At 48.7% G+C, this 21870-nt stretch overlaps 1 protein-coding gene across 2 annotated transcripts in view; it reads left to right on the top strand.

The window, feature by feature from the left end:
- The window catches only part of DAPK1 (death associated protein kinase 1), a 172123-nt gene that overhangs the window by 65130 nt on the left and 85123 nt on the right, over window positions 1-21870 (top strand). The window lies entirely within an intron of this gene.

The following is a 21870-nucleotide window of genomic DNA, read 5'->3' as shown; positions in this document are numbered from 1 at the left end:
CCTCCTGCGACAGAGGTGGCTGTGCCCCTCCCAGGAGGTGAGGTGAGCTCTGGAGAGCGTGAAGGGCCAGCCCAGCGCCTGGCTCCTGCAGCTGCTCAGCGAATGCGCGTTGCCTTTCTCTCCTGATTTCCCTTTGCCTTCTTTGGAAAACAACCTGCCAGTCAGTGTTTAGGGGAAGAAAGAGTAATCTGGTTTGTCACTAAAATTTATCTGAGAACTTGTTGAGGAACAGGGTCACCGGGGCAAGTCCGAGAAGCTATTGCCCCCCATGGGTGGTTCTCAGAGTGTAGTCCCCGCCCGCACCAGCATCACCACCACCATCATCATGTGGGAACTTGTTAGAAATGCAGAGTCTCGGGCCCGCCCCAGATTGATAACTGGAAACTCCAGGGTGGAGCCCAGCGATCTGTGTTTTAATCAGACTTCCGGGTGAGTTGAATGCATACTGATGTTGGAGAGCCACTAGTCTCGACACCTGGGTGCCCAGGCCCTGCTGGACCTTAGAATTCCCTGACCGGCCTTCTGAAGCCCCAGCGCCAGGGCCCTGCTCCCAGACACTCTGATTCAGTGAGTCTGGGCCAGAGCCCAGGCATGGGGATTTTTTTAAAGTCTCCACCAGTGATTCCCATGTGCTCCCAGGATTGAAAAATTCTGCTCTAAAGAGTTTCTGCCTTGTCCTTTCTCTCTCCTTCTTCCCCTCTCTGCCTCTTCCTCCTTCATCTACTCTTTGGGGTGAGATGATTGGAATTATAAGAAGAATTTTCTTGTAACATGAGTTCAGGGGCGATCACGGACACTGGGTGAGATGCTACCCGTAGGCCATAGAAAATTTCCATCGCATTTGCCTCATTTCCTACAGTGCTCTGATGTCTTTTGATGGCAGTCTTTTGATTTTAAATGTACCGCATGCTCATGCAGAAGGTTTGAAAAAACCTAGAAAACTTTGAAGGAGAAAATAGAAATCTCCCATAATCCTGTTCTTCCAAAGATTCCATTAAATGTTGACGTTTTGATGTATTAGCTTCCAGTCTTGCGTGTATATGTCATTTTTAATATAAAATTAAGATCAGACAATGTATATAGTTGCATATCTTGCTTTTTTGCCTAGCATTATATTATGATAATTTGGCATGATGTTCTTTGGTTTCCATTTTCAAAGCCAGCATCAGATTGTACTATGTGGGTGTGTCATAATTGACTCAGCCATTCTCTCTGGTTAATTCCATTCTTTTTTTCCATGGTAAGTTCAAATATTCATGTAAATAAATCTGATTGTTTTTCTGATTATTTCCATAGGATAGATTCCTAGAAGTAGAATCACTGAGCCAAAACTTACAAGCCCTTTAAAGGCTCTTGTACATTGTGCTGTTTCTTTCCTGAGGGCTGAGCCGTTTTCACTCCCTCTCTCAGAGCAGGCCTTTGTCCGGTACTTTCGCTAACATTGATTATTACCTTAAAAACGAACAAAATTTGTCATTTTGCTGAGCCACGTGGTCGTGTCTTGGCTCTCCAGTGGCTCTCTGTGAATGTGGTCACAGATTGCTAAGCCCATCTGCCTCTCTCTTCTTTTGTTCATCTTGTGGAATCACGTTCGTCTTTCAATGACCGAGAGCTCTAGTTTGGGGATTTTCCTCCTATCGTGGGGTTGAGACCATCTGGAATTCCCAGCTCTGCGCTCTTGAAGGTCCATCTTCGTTGTATCTGGGCTTCATCTTGTGTGCCTTTGTACCTTTTAACACAGCAGTGCTTACCAGGAAGACGCGTAGGACCACACCCTCAAGAGACCCTTGATAAATGCTCTGGGACACTGGCAGAAGGCTTGCAGAGCATTACAGTCAAAGTTAAATGATTCTAGATCACCAGGGTGTAAGTCGTCTCTTGGAGGAGTGATACTGCACCCCCACCCAGCACACACACACGCACACGCGCACACACACACATGCACGCACGCTCGCTCAAGTGTGCTGCTTCAGTGCGTCTTGCAGGGGGGTCTTTTTGGACTCCCAACTTAAATAATCAAAGAATCCATTTTCTTGGCCTTCTTTGACCATTGATATTTAATTGAAGCCCTGAATGACTTGTAACTGGAGACTTTTCTTTCAAACTGAATGTGCCTGCCTTATGGGAAGAGGTGGAGAACATTTCCGCTATCTACATTTCACGTGGTGCAGCCAGCCCAGCTTGTTACAATGGCTAAGCCATGTACCTCAAGCTGAGATAACTTGTCTTCGGGTTTGGGACCCTCCTAGGAAATCTCCGTGCTGGAAGGGCAGTGGAGAAGAAGTGGATCATCATTGTTCTGATTCATGAGGCTTCTCCCGGCACCTTCACATCCTGGGTGCTCTCCTTGTGGAAGTGTAGACATCTACCTGCCAGCTTGAATTCAAGCTGAGAGCATCTGTGGTCTGAGAGAGTAACAGGGCGGCCCAGCTGTCGGTGAATTCCAGGAACTTGGCATTATTTGGGAGGTGGGGAAGCTCAGCAGGAACAAGGGCAGGGAGACGGATCGAACTCTTCTCCTCCAGGATCAAGGGCACAGATTCGCACATTCTCTTCTGTTTGTTTGCCAAGTGATTCCTCTTTTTCAGTTTAGGGAATTCAGCTAACTAATGCTGCAGGAACAAACTGACGGTCTTTCTTTTAGCCCAAGGGCCCCTGGATGCGTTCTGTCCCATCAGTCCTTGCATCTACCCATCCATCTTTCCAATAAAAATCTATTGAACACCTACTACTAGAAAGCAGCCACTTGTGGTCCAAGGTTTCCTAAAGCACAGCAAAAATGTACAACACCTGAGTGTGTGCTGCGCACTGGAGGCCCACTGGTAGCCTAGTGTGGACCCCCGACATATGCAGATTTTTTTTCACTTAAACTGGGTGTTAGGACAAATGTATAGAAAATTAGCCAGTAATAAAGCCATGTGTATTTAATGACAGTGGTTATAGCATGTAAATAGATATTGAGGAAGGAGGCGGGGAAGCCCTTTAACTGTGAGAGAAAGAACCTCAGGGATACGGGTGGAACAGCTCCGTCCCCTCCATCCTCCAGACAATTCCTTTTAGTTCCTAATTTAAGAAGTGAATCAATAAAAAGGCCCGTGATCATGGTGAGCTCACGTTGGGGATGTGGTAGGTTTGGATCATGGTCCCCAGTAACGTCCTCCTCTGGTCCATGGGACCTGTACCTGGTCACTTGATTTGGTGAAAGGGGCTTGGCAGAGATGGCTACAGGACGCTAACGGTGGGGGGTGGGGGGGTGGGTGGGGGCGGGTCTCAGAGCACAAGCAGTCTCAAATGTTTTGTCCTCGTAAGTATGGGTGAAGTTTTTGAGTACATGCCCTACTTTTGGTTTGGAAAATACAATGTCATAGCATACCGCGCAAGAATGAAGTCTATCCTTAATCCCTTCATCTCTGAAGGAATTTCTCGCTCCAAGGTGAGTTTATCAGATAGGATTGAGCACTTACTGAGCACAAGGCTGTCTCCAAGGCCAGCATAAGGGTGACTGCGCAGATTGCTGCCTGCTCCTTTCAGCCCCCCGAGGCGTCCCAGTAGTGACCGGATGGCCCCTGTGTGGGCAGCACATGCACAGCCCCCCAGCGCGGCTTCCAGAGGCTGTCTGAAGTTGAAGGAGAAGCGGTGCTCACAGTGTGTGAGGACATTGGATGTGCGTACTGGATCAGGATTTCAATACGTGGCCTGCATGCAACTTGGTGTGGACTCTGCTGTAAAATGTAGATGACACAGGCCTCTGTGGCACCGCTGTACCCACTCCCCCTAACTACGGAGTCGGCACAGAGTGAATGTGTACCCCAGTTAGATAAAAATCAGGTCGTTCCTCGGATTGCTTCTCTCCCCCTGCCTTTGGTCGCCTTAACCACTTTCAGACTCATCGTCTAGAACTGTGACGCACGTTGTTTCTCTCAGCTGTTCAGACCGGCTTCCAAAAACACATAGCTTTTAGAGATGCGTGGGTGTATTTATTATTCCTTGAACACAAACTGTATTCCTCAAATTGCATAGTTTTATTGTACTTTCGCTTTCGTTGTTGCTTCCGAGGGGAGGAGCTGGGAATAGCGTGAGTGGTGGTCTGGCTGGGACTTCCTTTGTTGCGTCCTCATGAGCACCGTGAAAGCTCTTCTGTCTGAAGGCGGACAGACTCAGTTTGCCTGAGCACAAACCGTGGTGACGGAACCAAGCTGTGACTTTTTTAAAAACTTTGTTAATTTTATTTACGATGATATCCTGCAATCAGAATGGATTTGAAATTGCAGTTCTCCTTATCAGTAATAGAGGAAGCTGACTCCAGAGCCAGTGTTTCTGGAGGCCTTTAAGCCCACTTCAGCTTTGAGATCCACATGTTCTGTGTGTATTTGTGGCTAGGTTGGGATGTAAATTAGAATTTGATTCTTTTCCCTACTACCGCAAACCCTTTTGGCCACGTAGAAGATAAGCTGTTGCCGGTTGAAAGCAGTGCGCTCACACGACCTGGCTACGGAACAGCCAGCCTTAAACCTGCCCGACGGGGCTGGCCTGGAAACTTGGACAAACTTCACCAGAGGGAGAGGGTGCCCGGCCAGGGGCAGACCAGCAATTCATTGTGTGCCCTTCACATGGAGCCGATCACGCCCCGGGAGGTCATCTGCATCATTAAGCATTGTTCCCTCTCATTTTCTTCAATTTGAAACTCGTGGGCTTAATGCAATAAATTTTAACTGAAATTTAGCTTGAACAGAGCCTCACATACAGAGTCCGGTACTCTACAAAAAATAACTCAACTTAAAAAGAAAACAAGTCCAGTAGGCCTCAAAGCTGTACTACTTAGAATAATCAACTTTATGTTTTCGACAAAGATGGATTTTGTGCTCTGCTGGAATGTGGCCCCGTACCAGGTACGCCCTTCTCCTCCGTTTCCTTTCTCAATGAGCTGGAGGATGTAGCGCGATCTGAAGTAAGTGTTCGTAAAGGAATACTGAAAGAACTGCTGGGTGTCGGCAGCTTTTCTGATTGCCCCAAATGGTTTAAAGCAGAGTGAAGTTGGAGCTGTACGTTAGCCAGCTCAGGCTGCCATAACAAAATAGCATAGACTGGGTGGCCTGACAACAGAAATTTATCCCTCACAGTTCTGGAGGCTGGAAGTCCGAGATCAGGGTGCAGTGTGAGCAGGGTCAGGAGGGGCTGGCAAGTTTATGGAGACTGCCACTCCACGTCAGTTGCTTCTGCCATGTTTCTCCATGACCGTGAAGCTTTTCTTCCTGCCATGCTCACCCTTTGCCAGCTGCCCCCGCTTCTGACGAGGTCTCTGTGCTGTAAAGGACCCTGAGGTGTGGGTGCTCAGAACTGCACCAGCAGCACACTATGTTTATGTTCTGTCAAGAAGTAGCTGATCCCTGGGGTCTGGGGCCCTGTCATCTCTAGGCCAGCAGTGGATCCAGTTGGCCACTTGTAAAATGGTATGACATGTATCTTTCCATTATTTAATAGGGAGAAGGAAGGAAGCAGAAGAATGGCGAACAGGGAGAAAGATTCCTAGAGATGGTAGCTCTCAGCCAGGAGAGGGAAGAACAATGTCTCATGGTTACACATTCCCCCTTTTTCTGATATTTTAGGGAAAAAATCCCCAGCATACTGTGCTCAACACATAGACAGTGCTCAAGAAGTGTTCACTGAGGGAATGAATGCGAGTGGCAATCACCTGGAATCCCAGGAGAGACCCCTTCACTCCATGTGTAACTTGCCATTTGGCAGGAGCGCTAAGCGCTCTGTGTATAAATGCCCAGAGCGGGTTTAGGGAGTCCTGTGTGACAGCCTTGTTAGTTCTTACGGCTTGCACAGGCAAGGGAGATAATGGATATCAGCACTGTGACCTCACATGAGTGAAGAAGAAATGAATCAGCCTGTGTTTGAGAAACGTGGTGCATGGAGCGGGCAGATGTCCGTGAGCAGAAAAGTCTGGCTTACAGGCTTCCCCTTCTCTCTCGCCGCCATCCTGTGGGCAGCTTCAGCCTCCTCACCGATGACGTAACGTTACCCTGCCTCCTAGTTTCTGACCTCCTCACTTCCAGTAACCTTTTCCTCCGCCCCGTGGCACCACCAGAAACTCTCTCCAGTCTCCGTTTCCAGGCAGCCCTGCTCACAGCACCTCCTTCCCACTGACTTGCCGCCCCATCCGCTGTAACCACTCTCATTGGAAGCTTCTGGGCCATCCATCACTTTTTCACTATCCCTAACTTCTCTTCCCTCTCTACTTTAGTCCTTGGGCTAAAGGGAGGTGGGGCGATCTATGAAATAAATGAGACCATGTGGAAAATCAATTTACCAAATAGGATCAAACCTTCAAAATTAGCTGAACCATCATCTCTATCTGTGTTTCTCACTGGGCTGGATACATTTTAGTAGCCCCCGTAGTAAGCTGCTTAGAATTCCTGTGTTTGCCTGTTTGGAGCCATAAGCTCATCTGCATTAGCCAGCGGTTAAACTAACAGGAGTTTTCTAGAGAAGACTGAAGGGAGAATGCTTTCAAGTACATACGTGCTTGTTAGAGCACGTGGGTCTTCCAGTTCACTTCTGTACTCCAAACAGCAGAGGATGTGTAAAAAGTGCATGTAAATGAAGAGTTGAAAATGCATTCACATGCTTTTAAGGAAAATATCCAGAATACATGGTGTGGGTTTCCAAGAGAACTTGATCTCTATTATTCTTCTAATAAGGTCAGCAGTAGTATCTACCAATGATTAATGTGCCAAATTAGCAATGGTTCACCTCCCAGTGACTTCACTTCCCTTCTATAAATAAAATAATCAAGCTTCATCCCAGCTTTATATTATAGCCATAAAATTAGCCTGAAGCTGTGCTGATCGACACAACAGCCACTAGCCACTTGCGGCTATAGAGCGCTTGGAGGACGCCTGGTCCAAGCTGAGGTGTGCCGTGGGTGCAGAGCGTACACTAGGGTTCAAGCACCAAAAAAAGATTAAAACGTGTGATGGTAATTCTTCATTATTGGCTATGTGTTGGAATTATAATATTTTGATATGTTGAGATAAATAAAATACATTATTAAAGTTAATTTTATCTGTTCCTTTTTACTCTTCTTAATGTGGCTATTCAAACTTAACATTGACAGTGGTTTGCATTTGTGGCTTGTCTTTTATTTCTGGTGGACAGCTGTGTCCTAAATAAGGCATTGTTTTAACTTATAAATATTTGTTGCTTAAAACTTAAATTTACATCTATGTCCTTATTAGGAAGACTATGTATTTATAATTCACTTCCTGTAGTAAAAGAATTATTGGGCACGTGTTCTGAACAAACACTTGGCACTATTCTTAAATAGATTCATGTAAATCACGTCAAGCTTAATATAGTCAGATTCTAAGTCTTCATAGCTCTTCTTCTGTGAAGTTTTATTCTGTTTAAGGACGTGTTTCAGGGAGGTTAGAATTTTGGAACCAGTGCAAAGTTCACTTCCTTTTGCTTTCCCCTGAACCACTCATGGTAACTCCTCTGAACCAGTTAGATGCGACACGACACCAAGCGTTTTTAAAGTTAATTCAGCATCCTAAAAGTCCCCTTCTTACATTTGTTTACATATGTCTTTATCACATTTTAAGTGTCTAGTCATGAAAAACATCTGATTAACGTTCTCTTTCGTGCTTGGGCCAATGAATCAAAAATTAACCAGAGAAACTTGGAATTCCGAGGGCTAAGTCTGGACAAATCGATTTATCCATCCATTCAGCAAACATTTGCCGAGAGGAGAGGGAGGTAGGGCATGAGTCCCAGCAGGGTCAGAACTCTACTCCCTCACCACGGAGTTCCAGGGATTTGTAGATAGAGCCCAAGGCATAGATTTGGAACTACATGATACGCTCTAGAAGCTGAACAGGTTGCCTCATTGTCAGGTCAGGCTGATGAGGGTGGTTTTAAAGCTAGCAGCTTCTGGGCAAAAGCTTTGCTCCATGCTTCTTGCCTTCACAGCAGGCGGTGACAGCATTTCGCATTACCTTACTAATAATGGAAGAGAAAGCAAGAGGAGATCATTCTCTACTCCCTTCGCATATTTAAATTTTCTTTTTAATGCTTTGTTTTCAGACAGGGAGCTTTTCTATGCCTCCAGAAAATGCTAATTTTATTTTTCTCATGCATATAAATGGTGGCCTTGAATGATCAGAGTTCACAGTTAGCTTGAGAAATTTGAGGCTTCTTTCAACGTATGCAAACTCGAGGTGGAAACAGCCTCACTTAGGGTCTTTCCTCCATGGCAGTCCAAGAGATAGACCAACAGCATATAACTGTCCCAGGGTGAGGTCAACCCCCAAGATTTGACCATCCACTCACTCCTGAGGCCGTGAGGCCAGAAAGAAGTCAGAATATTCTTAATCATGGACCCAAGACGTGGAAATCGGCTATTTTTATTCTCGTGCTTTCCTCCTCTTCCCCCTGAATATTTCAGTGTTTCCAGAGCCCACGCCGGTTAGCACATCCCCACGTGCTGAGGTGTCTTAAAGCCAGCAGCCTTCGTGGGAGATCCACTCAGCAGGCCATGCTGAAGAGGGCTCCTCCAGAGCAGCGTGGAGAAGAACTGGCATGGGTTTCTCCTTCTCTTATTTCCTCTAATAGAACAATGATGAGCCGTGGCATGTGCCTAAGACATGCAGATGGTTGTAAGCGACCGTATACAACGATAATACTTCTGGTTACAACAGCCAGCCTCTGGCCCATATTATATGTCAAGCACCACAAGTATAACTCATTTAATCCTTGCAGTAGCTTTGACCATAGATGTGGTTATTACACTCAATTTGCTGATGAGGCCCTTGAGCCACAGCAGGAGAGGTTGAGTAACTTGTCCGAGATCACACAGTTAGTAAGTGGTAAAGCCAGGGTTCAAAACCAGGCCCTTTACCTCCAAAGTTTGAGAGTCGTAATGTCATGCAGAAGATTAACTTTATCCGTCTAGATATTTATTTTAAGTTTTAGTTTTGGAAGAGCTGACTTGGCTGTTTCTAAATCCTGCTTGAAAGAAGACTTTTCGTTCCTTCGTCATCCCCTATCAAAGACTGAATCTATTAGTGATCTTTGGACATAGTGACACAGACACACGGGTTTTATTCCCAGCTGTGATACCACTTAAATATTTCCAAATATTAACGTTATATTTGTGTGATGGTATGAAGTATATAAAACACAATCATATCTTTTTACCTCTTTTGAGTCTTACAGCTGTTCTATAAGCTAAGCATTATTAATCTCATGTGTGTGGGTTTTTTATTTCCCAAATGACCCTGCTGAAGGCTCGGCCTTCCACCCAGAGCTAGATGGGAGAGTGGGGCCAGCACCCAGTACTGCTGTTTCCTGGCCCAGCACTGTTCCCGCCCACCATACACTTCTGCTCGAGGTTGTCGGTACTCTCCCTCACTTTGGAAAGTTAATCTTAAGGCACAAATGCATAAAATACATTTCCAAGTAGATTCTAGAGAAGTTGATGGAAATATGGATTTTATTTTGAGATTCAATCTGGGAAGATCATTAGGATACCAGAGATTCAGAAAATGCATGAAGAAATTCTGTCATAGGATTTCAGCTGTGCTCGACAATACGTTTTCTTTTAGTGAAGTGAAGAGTACAGCAAGCCGGGGCCTCGGTTTCTGCAGCCCAGAGAAGCAGAGCATCCTGAGGTTGGCTGATGGCCTGATTCCTCTCGACCACCTTTCAGATAGCAGCAGTCTTCATGCCCAGAAGCAAAGCCTCCTTGTTGTGCTGGTCCTCCCGCTGACTGCCGCCTACACTGTCAGCGTCTTTCCTGCCAAGTGCAAGTGCCAGCATGGGGCCCAGACGCATGCTGAGTGCAGGGGCACTGCAGCCCTTAAACGCCTGGGGGACAGCAAGGTTACACTGTGCGCACATCCTCTGTGGGCAGCTGGAAGCGTCAGGCATTTTCTATATGAACTGCTGTCACGTGAGGTTAATTTCTTTGAACGTAATATAGGGATTTCTGTTTATTTCTCTTAGGAATTTTATTATTCAGTCTGTTGGGATAAATTCAGATTTTAGGTTCTGTCAGTAAATATAACCATTCCTCTTAGACTAGTTATTTAAAAATGTGGTAAGTATGCTTCTATCTGATATTCTGAAAAATGTCTTGTCCAGGATGGGGCTAAACTCGAGAGCCTTCTATCTTGCCAGAGTCCACCACAGGTGATAGATCATTTCATCGACAAAAACATCACGAAAACTTATGTTGCAGGCCTTTCTGAAATAAAAACATTTTCTTTCTCATCCATATTGTTTCCCATTTCTGCTCATCTTATAACCCAGTCAGGTAGGGAGAAAGTTCTTGCTAATTTTGCTACCTATTGATTACTTTTAATTCATCTCATCAGTAATCAAGTCTCAATCGAGTCTAATAACGAGCTAATCCATCTTAGAGAGGGATTGAGTTTGGTCTTCTTCTGAACATCAGTACGGCATCATTCCTTCACATTTGTCCCACGTTAACAGCAATGATGTGAGATTGCTTCCGCCTCACCGCGGGTTCACTTTTTTACATCTGGAGATCTGGACTCCTTCTCAGTGCCTAGCCAGGCAGTCTTTGATCCTCTCTTTCCTGCACTCAGGCTTCAGTTCCACCTTACCAGTGTTTTCTCAACTCTTCCCTAATGTTACTGAACCAGGTGCGTTCTGCCCACCACATGATTATGCCGATCACCAAGACGACAGGCTTTCAGAGAAAGGGTTTAATCACAAGGCAGCCAAGCGAGGAGGCGGGAGAACCATCAAATCTACCTCCCAAAAAATGAGGATTAGACATATTTGTGGGATAAAGGGGTGGGGGGCGTCTGAAGTGGGGATAGACGATTGGAGGTGAGGATGAGTGAGGTAAGTGATGATCTGTGCAAGCATAGTCCAGCTTTGTGTGGCTCTTCACAGGACGCATGTTCACAAAATGGCGGCGTTAGCGTGATCCGAGGGGAGAGTTTTCAGCCCCTTGACATCAAAGGGTCACCTGTTAGGCATTCAGGCAGGCCCAGTTGATGAGTCGTGGTCTTAACCAGCCCTAGGTGGACGAGGAGTCACTCTCAGTTCCTGCTACCATGGTGACTCAGGCATGGGAGATGTCATCCAAGGTGGGCTTCAGTAATGCATTCTCTAACTACTTTTGCAAACAGACAACTAACTGAGTATACTGAAAGCAGGTTGGGCCCAGTTTCACTAAGTGACGGGCGTTGGCCTCACACTTGAAAAAATGGGGGCTCAAAAGAATTAATTATGTTTAATTAATGTCTGTTAACCATCGACTCTCGCCAGCCATGTTTAGCCCTTTTTGTCCATTTTGTGCTAAGTTTTGGAGTTTTTTTTCTTTCCCAAATCTTAGTGCATTTAGACTTCTTGAGTAACTCATGTTATTTTGTTGTATTCATACAAGATCATGAGTTGTGCTTTCCATTTTCCATTCTTTCAGCAATCTGACCTCATGGAATTTGCAAATTGCGTTTACCTTTCAAGGGCCAATTGCTTACAAATTGCTTAATGACTATGAAAAATTCTTGTGTAAAAAATATTTAGGTTGTGCTCCAATTAGGGAATTTGCCCAGTTACCTAAAGTAATGGCCTAAGGCAACTGCAGATGCAAAGCACTTGGCCCGAGGAGACCTTAGCCCCAAGGAGATGGGAGAATGCCCCTGAAGTGTCGGTAGCCCATGTGGGGACTGTAAGGAACTTTTGCTTTTCAAATCACTGTGTAAGATCAAACACACTGATTGTTCCCTTGACCAGCTTCTAAGGCAGGTGGGCAGCTCCCAGGGGGCCAGTTGGGGCCTAGCACAAATCTGGAGTCCAGTAAATGTTTGAGAGAAGTAAATGCACAGGGACTGCCCAGGGCCAGGCTGTTCTTAAAGCAAATGCTGAGACATCTTGTGTGATATTTTTAAATATTGGAGCAACTGTTTTTCCGTGTCCAGAAGGTCAGTGGAAACAATTTAAGCAGGTAGGTAGTTAGCGTAGACATTTAGAGGGACCCTTAAAGATTGAGTCAACAGGTATTAATTCTAAAATTTTATTGAAAGTACCATGTTGGGCTCTTGGCACTCGATAATGGTGTTAGTTGTCAGAAAGAATCCTATATACAAGTGTGATATAAACAATTTTTTTAAAAGCTAATATATTGGTTGATCACCATGAAGGGGATTAGAATTCAAACTGAATAAACCAGTTCTTCTAGTGTTCTAAGTGTAGTAACTAGGCCTGTATCTCTCACAAATGCCTAGCAAATCAGGAAGTAGCTGGAAAAATGGGTTCTATTTTTGTGCCATTCACTTCTAGTTAAGGGAAAAGGAAGCTTTGAGTCTCCCTGAATTCAGATCCCACATTTTCTTAGGAAGCAACACCCCGTGGGAAGGTCATGGGGTGTGCTGTCCCTGCTGCGGGCGGTATCACTTTCATACCTCATACACCCGAACTGTTTTTACTTTCTTCCGTGTTTGACCTAAGACCTGATCAGTGACACCTGCTCCTCAGAAGGCTCCCTTCCTGGGAGAATTCCCATCATCCGTGTGTTCCGTCTCCTGGCCTGGTGTTGGCGCCCTCCCCTGCCTCTGACGATGAGCCCCCTTGTCTGCTCAGGCCTGACTGCAGGGCGAGGTCAGCCCACGTGGCAGGCTTCCAGGGAGTTCTGCGTCCCTGGAGGGACCACTCAGACTTCCCGGGAGCTCTGGTTTCTCTTTAACTTATCATCTTTCAGTTTTATCTGCGTGGCTGTCTCTTCAGGTAACTCCAGCAGTGAATTTCCCTGCCAGCCTCTCCTTGCCTGGCCTGAAGTGACCCCTCGGTCCTCTACCTGTTTTCTCCTCTCCCCAGACTTCCTCTGCGAGGTGAGTCCCCACCTGGTTTGGAGCCAAGGTGACAGATGTGTAGACACCAGGGGGAAGGGTTTGTCAAAGAGCGCTGTGAAAAGGATTCCTCCGGCTGGGCTGGCAGCCAGACAGCCACTCGCTGCCTCGTGGAGACCCATGCCTCTTCTACCTCGGGAGGAGGAAAACCCTGAAGAAGCCACTCCCCTCTGCTGTATTGTCTCGAGAGCCAGACAGGCTCCTGGAAAGCGTCTCCAAAGCACGTCAGTTCTGCGGCTGCACTGAAAGCCGTGTGACACCGAGCATATTTGAATTTCCTCCATGTCACTCATCCAAACTCTTCACCAATACAAACCTGAGTTCTCGGGATAAGATGGAGCTAATTCTTGAATGACAAAGCATGACAGAGGGTCCCAAACCTGCCCATGAAAACACGGCAAATAGTATTTCTACGTGAGCTGAGAAGGCAGACATGAGAATACTCAGACATCCTGTGCAGTGCCGCTGGTGCCCAGGCCCAGGCAGAGTACCCGTGTGAACTGCATGCAGGCTGTGCAGCTGAGTATAGTGTTTGCATAATTACAGCCTATGCCCGGCAGACTCTGCTGGACTTTTCCTCGCTGGTCTCCTTTGGCTGGTTGTTTCCCATCTCGAATCAGCACCTTGAACAAATCTGACTTTCTTTTTTTTGGCTTCAGCGCAGCTCCTTGTCTGTCTTCTCTTTCCCCATGAAGTCGTGTGAGCCTCCTGCTCCCTTCTCAGCTTTTTCCCCTGAGAGCAGCTTACTGAGTTGAGAACAGATCGTACCTTGTGGCCCAGTTAACTTTGGCCCAGTAGCTGAAACAGAATTCTATGACAAAGTCAGGATGATCAGATAATGGCATTGGCCCAAGGAGTGGCATGCTGGACTTGGAGGGATAAAGCAGGCCCGGAGCCCTGTGCGGCTCTCCAGTCACCTGTCATGGTCACCATTCATCACATGAGAGGGCTGAGCCTGCGTGACACCCTTTCCGTATAAGGGTGTTTTACTCTGCGTGATACTGGACCGCAAGGCAGGCCTGCTTCCCGATGGGGCTTCCTGTATTTGGAGAAAATACTTGGAGGTGGTTGTATTTGTCTGGTCCGTCGGAGGTCCTGTTTAGATTGTATCACATGACACTTTCCCAGCACTTGTTTTCTTCTTTCTTTTCCCTTTCGCTTTAAAAACGAAAACGAGCGCACAGCGCGCGAGTGCCAGGCGCGCGTCCCGCGCAGCCCCGGGTCTGAGCCGGGCACGCGGGTCCCACGCTGCTCCCGCGCTCGCGGGCCGCGCCGTGGACGGGCCTCGTTCACCCCGGGGGCGTGAGTCCCGGGTGTCGCACGCCAGCCCCGCCTCGGGGAGGTTCCCAACGACAGCGGGCGGCAGACCCGCGGGGTCGGCCCCAGAACGGGCGGCGGGGCTCCCGGGCGTGAAAGTGGGCCCCGGAGACGCCGGCTCCCGCCCATCACCCCGCTGTCTCGGTTCCATGGGAAACACCCCCCGGCGGCCCGTGTGCGACTCCGGGCCCCCACTGCTTCAGGTGGCGGCAGCAGGCGCGCGCAGGCCTGGGCCCGTCCCCTCCTCGCAGTGCGGCCCCCTCTCCCGGGCCTGACCCAGCGGTCCCCTCTCTTCTCATGGGCCAGAGTGCCCAGAGGCCTGAACCCCCTGGGCTCCTGCCCCCGCAGCGCTGCCCCCGCGGGCCCTCAGGCGGCAGTGACCGGCGTCGGGTCCCAGGAGAGAGCCCCCGCAGAGCAGCGCTGCGCTGAGAACCGAAAGGAGGCTGTGCGTGCAGAGAGGCCGAAGCAGCCTCCCTGGGGAACGGGGCTTCGCAACGCTCCGTGACGCAAAAAAGAAAAAAAGAAAAAAGGTTTGGTTAACAACAACCCAACCCTCTGAAATGTCCAAGCTGGACCTCCTCTGGGAGAGGGCAGGTCTGAGTCCTGCATACAGAGACCTGTGGTGACTCTGTTTACCCCCTTTTCCCTAAACCTGCTTGGCCATGAAACCCTTTCTGCAAATAGCATCTCTTTATTTGGAAAATGCTCTTCCAGATGGATCTCAGATCTTTCCCCTCCAAAGAGGCATCGCACGACCTGTGGAATGAGCAAAGGCACCGACTGCTGTCCTCCTTCCCGAGGCCTCACCTGCTCTGGTTTGCTAACTCCTTAATTAGGATGAGGCTGCTCCAGCCACCCAACACTCTGTGTGTTTGGTTTCTTTGACCCACTGGCAACGCCACACTTGTTTGGGAAGCCACACCCTTGCCTGCCCTTGCCTTGGATGCTGGGTTTTGCCCTGTTCTCCTGGGCAGACCTCTCTCTGTGGTCCTGTCGTCCGAGAAGATGCTTTCCCGATGGGATCCGCCTCTCTGCGCCATGCTCCTCTGTCTGGTGCATTAACTCATGTCTCCCAGCCGTCCCTAGGCAGCACTTGTCGCTCTGCATCTCACTCCTGACTCTTGCGTGCTGTTATGGTTCCCAAAGTGACATGCTGCTGCCGTTTACCCGCCTCGGCAAACCCTGCCTCTCCCTGTCAGAGCCCTGGCAACCTGCGCTGCTGTCTCATTCTTGGGGGAACTTTGTTCTCCAAATCATGTGCCGTTTTGACTGAGCCACGAAAGCAGTTCAGAATAATTTGGGGAGGGTTTAAAAAAATAATAATAATAAATTACCAGCTTGGCTTTTTGGTAAAAAAATGATTTGCCTTCCTGTCACGCATCGCTCCTCAAGGAGCAGAAAGAGAGCAGTTCCGAGTGTGGGCTGCGCCACAGAAACGCTCCAAGGGAACTGCGCGCAGTTAGTGCTGAAGCACCCGTTCCCGTGAGGGGCTAGCCTCAGCCGTGTGGGGGTGGGTTAGGGTGGAAGGGGTTTCCACTGAATGAGAGGACAAGTGCTCTCTCTTCCCATGTCCCCTAAAGGTGGGTCACCCTGGGAATGCCCCGGGCATCCGGACGGTGAGAATGAGGATCAGGCAACTGTATGTTTGCTGGGTCTGTCGGGGCGTTTGGTTTTGTGTGTTTCTCGGGGCGGGACCTGCTTCACCACAGAGACTGGGAAAGGTAGATTGGAGACGAGGAACGAGCACAGCTCGGCAGAAATCTGTTAAGGTGTTTCAGTGAGAGTCTTTGGGGTTTGTTGTTGTTGGTTCGGGTTCTGGCAGAGGTCCCTCCTAAATGATGCAGCACTTTCCTTGAAAGATGAGGGATTGCTGCCAAGATGAGATGCAAAGAACCTGAGAAGCAAGCCCACACGTGCTGGTGGAAGAGAGGGCTCGTCTGTGTAGCCTGGGGTGGGACCTGCGTTCAAGATGGGCTGGGCACTGTCACTCCTTCCCCATGCTCTCCCATTAGGACAGTCCATGACAGTGGCCACCTACTGGTGGTCCCTCACCCTCTGTATCGAATCTTTCCTCCACACAGCTGCCTGGGTCATCTGTTAAACCCACCATCCAAAATACGCTTAGTGATCTCTCATGCTTCTGTGGGTTGCCTGAGGGTTCCTGCTTGGGGTCTCTCTCGTGTGGTTGCGTTAAGACGTCAGCTGGGGCTGGACCCAGCTGAAGACTTGATGGGCCATGCATCCAATGGCCACTCACCTGGCCGGCCTTTTACAGCTGCTGTCTGTTCAGCAGGGACTGTTGACAAGAGCACCTCCTCCACATGGCCTCTCCACATAGCTTGGGTTTCACTTCAGTTTGGTGGCTGAGTTCCAAGAGGGAGCTCCCAAGACTATGCGTTCGGAGAAACCCAGGCAGAAGCCCCAGGTCACTTCTGCACATTCTTTTGGTGAGGCCAGCCTCAGGTTCCTGGGGATCAGGACGAGAGCCCACCTCGTGATGGCAGAGGCAGAGTCACACTGCAGAAGAGCATGTGAGATGGAAGGTATGGCTGAGGCCATCTTTGCAAAACGCAGTCTGCTTCCCATTGCTGGCCCACAGGCTAAAACTTCAGCATCCAAGCAAAGTCACAAGGTCCTTGGAGACCAAAGAAGGCAAATCGAACAGGTCTCCATCCGAAGTGAAAACAGCTTTGTTAGTCCTAATGGGAAAAAATGTAGGGACTTTACACTGAGTTGTCAAAGTTGTTGGGTAGAAACATGCCAAGAAGAAATTTGGTGCTGCTTTTCAGCCACTGACACACCACCCTCTGGGCTTCTTTGAGAAGTATGAAACTGAAACAGCCTCCTAATTTTCATCCTTTACATGTGCTTGATGTGTTTAGAGAACCCGGCTTATACTGGCATGCGTGGGCTCGTTTCATGTCATCATTGCCCTCGCACAGATGGGGAAACCGAGGCTCAGAGAGGTCCCTGATTTCCCACATTGTTGGCAGGGTTGGGGCTGGCATTGCTCCATCCTGGGCGGGGTCCTGTTTGTGAGGCTGCCCTCATACCTCCCTGCCACTCCCTTTTCTCTCTGGAAATACAAGGCAGGCTCTCCCATGCCTCCTTCCCTTGGCTCATGCTGTGCCTCCTCTCGGAAACCATCCCTCTGTATACACCTTTATCTCCCAGCTGGCACTCAGCCCTCAGGACACGGCCTGGGTCTCCTGACCTCACCCTGTCCTCAGGAGTGGCCCAGAGTGGCCATGTCCTTTTTATGGCCCTTCCCACGTGATTGTGTTACATGCTTGTCTCTGCCGTTAGTCTATAAACTGTTTGGGATCTTTTCTCCTGCCATAAATGTGAGTTATCAAATGTTAACTCATCCTTGGAAAACCATTTCTGTCACCTCACCTCTTGCTTAAGACCTGTAATTCCAGTGTTCCAGAAGAATTCTGCTACGACCACTCTCTCAACATAGCTCTTCAAGAAAAACAGATGGCCCATAAACCAGCACTAAACTTGTGCCAGGGGTTAATATATGAATTTAAAGTAAAAATTATTTCTTGTTAATTAGAAACCTTACTGCAAAGACTTGGGAGGAAGGGAGAGATGGAACTTATCAGCTTTTAGATTTAAATTTCCAGCATTAATGTATGGAATTAGTAATAATAAATAGTTATCATAAGTAATTTTTAACTGTCATATGTACTCGTTGGATACATATTTAAAATCAAAGAAAAAATTGTATGGTGTTTTAGTCACTTTGTTTGAATCTGCACCACCTTTCTGGGTAGGTGGCTTGTTGTAATGTGGTGTGTGGATCAAGGTCAGCAATGAAAATGTTGAGCCCTGGGTTAGGTACCAGCCACGAGGTGGAGCAAACTGTCACGTCCAGCCAGAGTGCTCTTCCTCCATTCTGAATGCGGCATCTTCTCCGACAGTGTATGTCCATCCTGTCTTTCCCCAAGTGAGCAAAGCTTAGACACAGAAGTGAATTTGAAAATAAAACCTAACTGAGTGGAACGAAGTTTAACAGGTTTATTTTTAATGCACTGTGAAATATCTCAGACCTACTGAAACATGAATGCTTCACAAATGGCACGTCATCCTTATGCTGACCTTGTGAATCTTCTGTGGGTCTTTCTAGCTGTTGGTATTGTGCTGCATAAGCACACGTGCAAATGTGGTTTTCTTTTTATTGCAGAGAACCTCAAAACATGTTACAGCGGTGGTTTTAATTAGTTAAAACACAGTGTGAGTTTTCAATGGGGAGAAGAAGGCAACGTTGCCCAAATTTATTTTAACCACAAGTCCCTCTCTTTGCTTTCCCCTCGCAAAGCTCTTGCCCAGAATGACGCTCCAGTCCTGCTGTGGCTTCACAGGGGGTGGCTTGCTGGAGTTTTTCTTTAAAGCAGGGATGTCTCCTCGTCTTTGTATGTATCTGACCACCAGTAGTTAGTAATTGTTTGCTACATTTAATTGGAAGTTTTATGGTAGAATGCATTTGGCTGTCTGTACCTAGCAACACTGTCCGTTGCTGGATGACCAAGAATACTTGTGCATTTTCTAAAAGCGACGTACAGCCCGTTCTCATTATTCATGGTAATGATGTTCTCCAAATTCACCACAAATCCCGAATTAGCCAATTCTGGACCATTCGTCCTAGAGAAGCACAGGTTTGGGCTCCTGTGAGCCTGGGGTCGCATTTCCGTCAACAGATCGGTGCCTAACCTCCTTTCGTGTGTGTTTTTGTGAAAAGGCACCTTATCTAATGTCTGCTGCTGACTCTAATGTTGACCTCACAGCCACAGCACTCAAGTGGTGCCCTCACGAAGTCGGCCCACACTTCTCTGTGCCGACCAACTTCAGCACTACCTGTGGGGGCCGGTACAAGTAGCCAAATCAGCAACAAAAAGCTCAAAACGTGAAAAAACGTGGTGCTAAACAGACCATAAAAAGGATGAGAGGCAGAGCGTGGCCTTGGCCCACTCAGCGGGCGTGTGCACATCCCGCGGCTCAGATCCGCGAACCACCCGGAAGCACTGCCAGTGTTGCTTTTGAGATTACAGGTACATTTTAGCCAGCAGGCAAGTTCACAGGTAAACTGAGGCTCGCCTGCTCCAGCTCCTCAGGCGCAGGTGTCCTGGGACACAGCAAGGTTGTTTCCAGGAAGAAGCCACGTGGCTCTGGCTGCAGCCTCTGCATGGGCGGCCATCCCTGATGGGGTCCTGAGGGACAGGCCGTCCCCCAGGCACGGCCCTGGGGGCCACGTTCTCTGCATCCACCTACTGCCTCCCTGTAAGAGCAGACCCTGGGAGCGTCATCAGGTTGTTACTCTGGGAGCCCACAGTGTAGACGCCCCTGTCCCCAAAACCCAAACAAATTGTTTCTTCAGTTGCTGGTGGGGGAGGGAGGAACGGGAGAAGAGGAACTGCCCCCAGAGTGGGTGCAGGGAGGCGGGCGGGGGCCAGCTGCCCAGGAAGAGAGGATGGAAGTGGCAATTAACCAACAGCCCAGCTCGAATTAGGCCTCACATGGCAAATTCCTGTGCGCAGACCGTTTCTTCTCCCAGGAGTCTGTCCCCAGTGTTGGCTGGGTGAAGAGATTCCGCTGTGAAAGTCCCCACCCGCATTGCTGTGGCGCCCCAAGGCCCCTGGGCCCTGTGGGCCTGCTGCCTGTGCTTTGGCTCAGCTGTGACTGTGAGCTCCCCAGGCGGCCAGGCTGCAGGGAGTGGCAGGGAGCGGCCACACTCCCTCTGTGGGGCAGGGAGAGGCAGGGGGCGGGGCAATAGCTTGAAGGTTGAAGCCAGCTGCCAGATTTAGCAATAGTTTTGCACACTTTAACACAGTACAGCCGTGTTGTGGCTTTCGTTTTAGAGCTCTTTTCGCCCTGGCAGTCATGAGAGGTGATATTTTGGGGATAATACTGCACAGCTTGGAGATTTAAGCAACTGTGAGCTAATGAAAATAACTGCAGTTGTCAAAGATTAATAATCGGTAACAGTTACTGAACATTTCCCACTGCCAGGCTGTTCTAACCGCTTCACCCAGCTTAACTCTTTAAATCTTTCCCCTTCCATCCCAACAACGTTTCCAGGTACGCACTGTTATTATGCCTACTTTACAGATAAGGAAACTGAGGCACAGAGTGATTCAATAGTCTGTCAGCCCACAGTTGCACAGCCAGCAGGTGGTGGAACCAAGCCTCAAACACAGTCAGTCTGTGCTCCAGCCCTGCACGGTTCTGCTTAATTACAGTGGAGAATCTTCAGTTTAACTCCTGGTTTTTGAATGTTGGATTTGGAGTTCAAGAGCAGCAGGTCAGCATGGTGCGTGGGTCCCTGGCAGAGCTCTGCACCCACTGCCCCAGGGGGTAGGAGGATGCCATGCACCCGACAGCCATCTGTCCTCAAGGAATTACCGTCTTGAGAGGAGTGGCAATGGGCCAGGAAAGGCAGAGAGCAGTAAGTGACACACAAGGGCACGAGGTGCAGGAGAGAGCACTGCATTGGAGCAGGAGGTGGGGGGCCGATTGGTGGGGAGCTGGAGAAAAATAAGGAAAAGTGTCTTTAAAGAGGCGGCATTGAGATGGGTCTGGAAAATGTTCCCCCAAATCACTCTAGACCCTCTTTGACCCTCTGCAGCCAAGGTCAGCAGGGACACTAGCATGCAGCCGTGCGGCAGGAGAATCACGTCTTCTCCTGGGCCAGAGCCTCTCCCACCTGCTGGCCCTCGTCCGCTCCTCTCCCAGCAGCACCCTGCGTCTGGGGACCCCAAAGTGTGAGAGCAGACTCGATTCTCCAGTGAGGGAGTGAGTTCCTGTGTTTCTCGGCAAACCTGGGGCCACACTCAGCTCAGGCTGCGCACAGCCTCTGGCCTCCACACTCCAGATGTGGATAGCTCGCCTTAACCCGGCTGCTAGGGTGGGTGGCCTTGACGTTCTCAGCTTCCCGTAATTAAAAGGGGGGAAAGGTCAACATGGGATGTTTGAGGGGTGAAAACACATTCAGGATAGTCTTAGAATTTAGGCTTGCATTCTACTTCTTGGTGGCTCCCCTGCTGAAATTTACTTTTTGGCTCTTTGGTTTTGTTTTTTAAAGCAACGTGATTCAAACCACAGAGGCTTCCTTGAGTGTTTATAGCCTCCGACACGTCGCCGTGACCATGACAGGAGCGCCGGGCTGGCCCCTGGAAGTGCGGGTTGTGTGTAGGGTGGAAGGCCCGGGGGGGGTCTGGTGCGCCGCCCCCTCCGTCCTGGTGCGCCTGGGAGCGCTCAGTGGGATCACCGTCCGGTCTTCGTGAGGGGCGGACTGTGAGCCCCATCTCTGCGGCCCACCCCACAATGGAGAGAACGCCAGGTCTTCACTCCCCAAGAAATTGGAGAATGGTTTGATGAGGTCGTCACAGATCCTATGACTCTCTAAGGTGGCGAGTTTATGGGTAGTTGGTGTTAGCCTTCCAGTGTGACTCATTCCTCAGCTTCTCTGCCATCCTGCTGCGCGGGGACGAGGGTATTAATAACCTGCCATGCAAAAAAGTTGACACTGCTATAAAAATAATCCTTCACTAGGTGTTTTTTCTTCACTGGCCTCCTGCTGCTAAAGTAAATGAGTAACGTTTTAAAGTAGCCATTTTAGTTTAAAGATTGGCACCTGAGCTAACAACTATTGCCAATCTTTTTT

The sequence above is a fragment of the Equus caballus genome, chromosome 23 (genome assembly GCF_041296265.1).
Source record: "Equus caballus isolate H_3958 breed thoroughbred chromosome 23, TB-T2T, whole genome shotgun sequence".
NCBI classification, from domain to species: Eukaryota; Metazoa; Chordata; class Mammalia; order Perissodactyla; family Equidae; genus Equus; species Equus caballus.
Note: the sequence above shows the minus strand (reverse complement) of the source record. Positions and strands in the feature narration are given on the sequence as shown.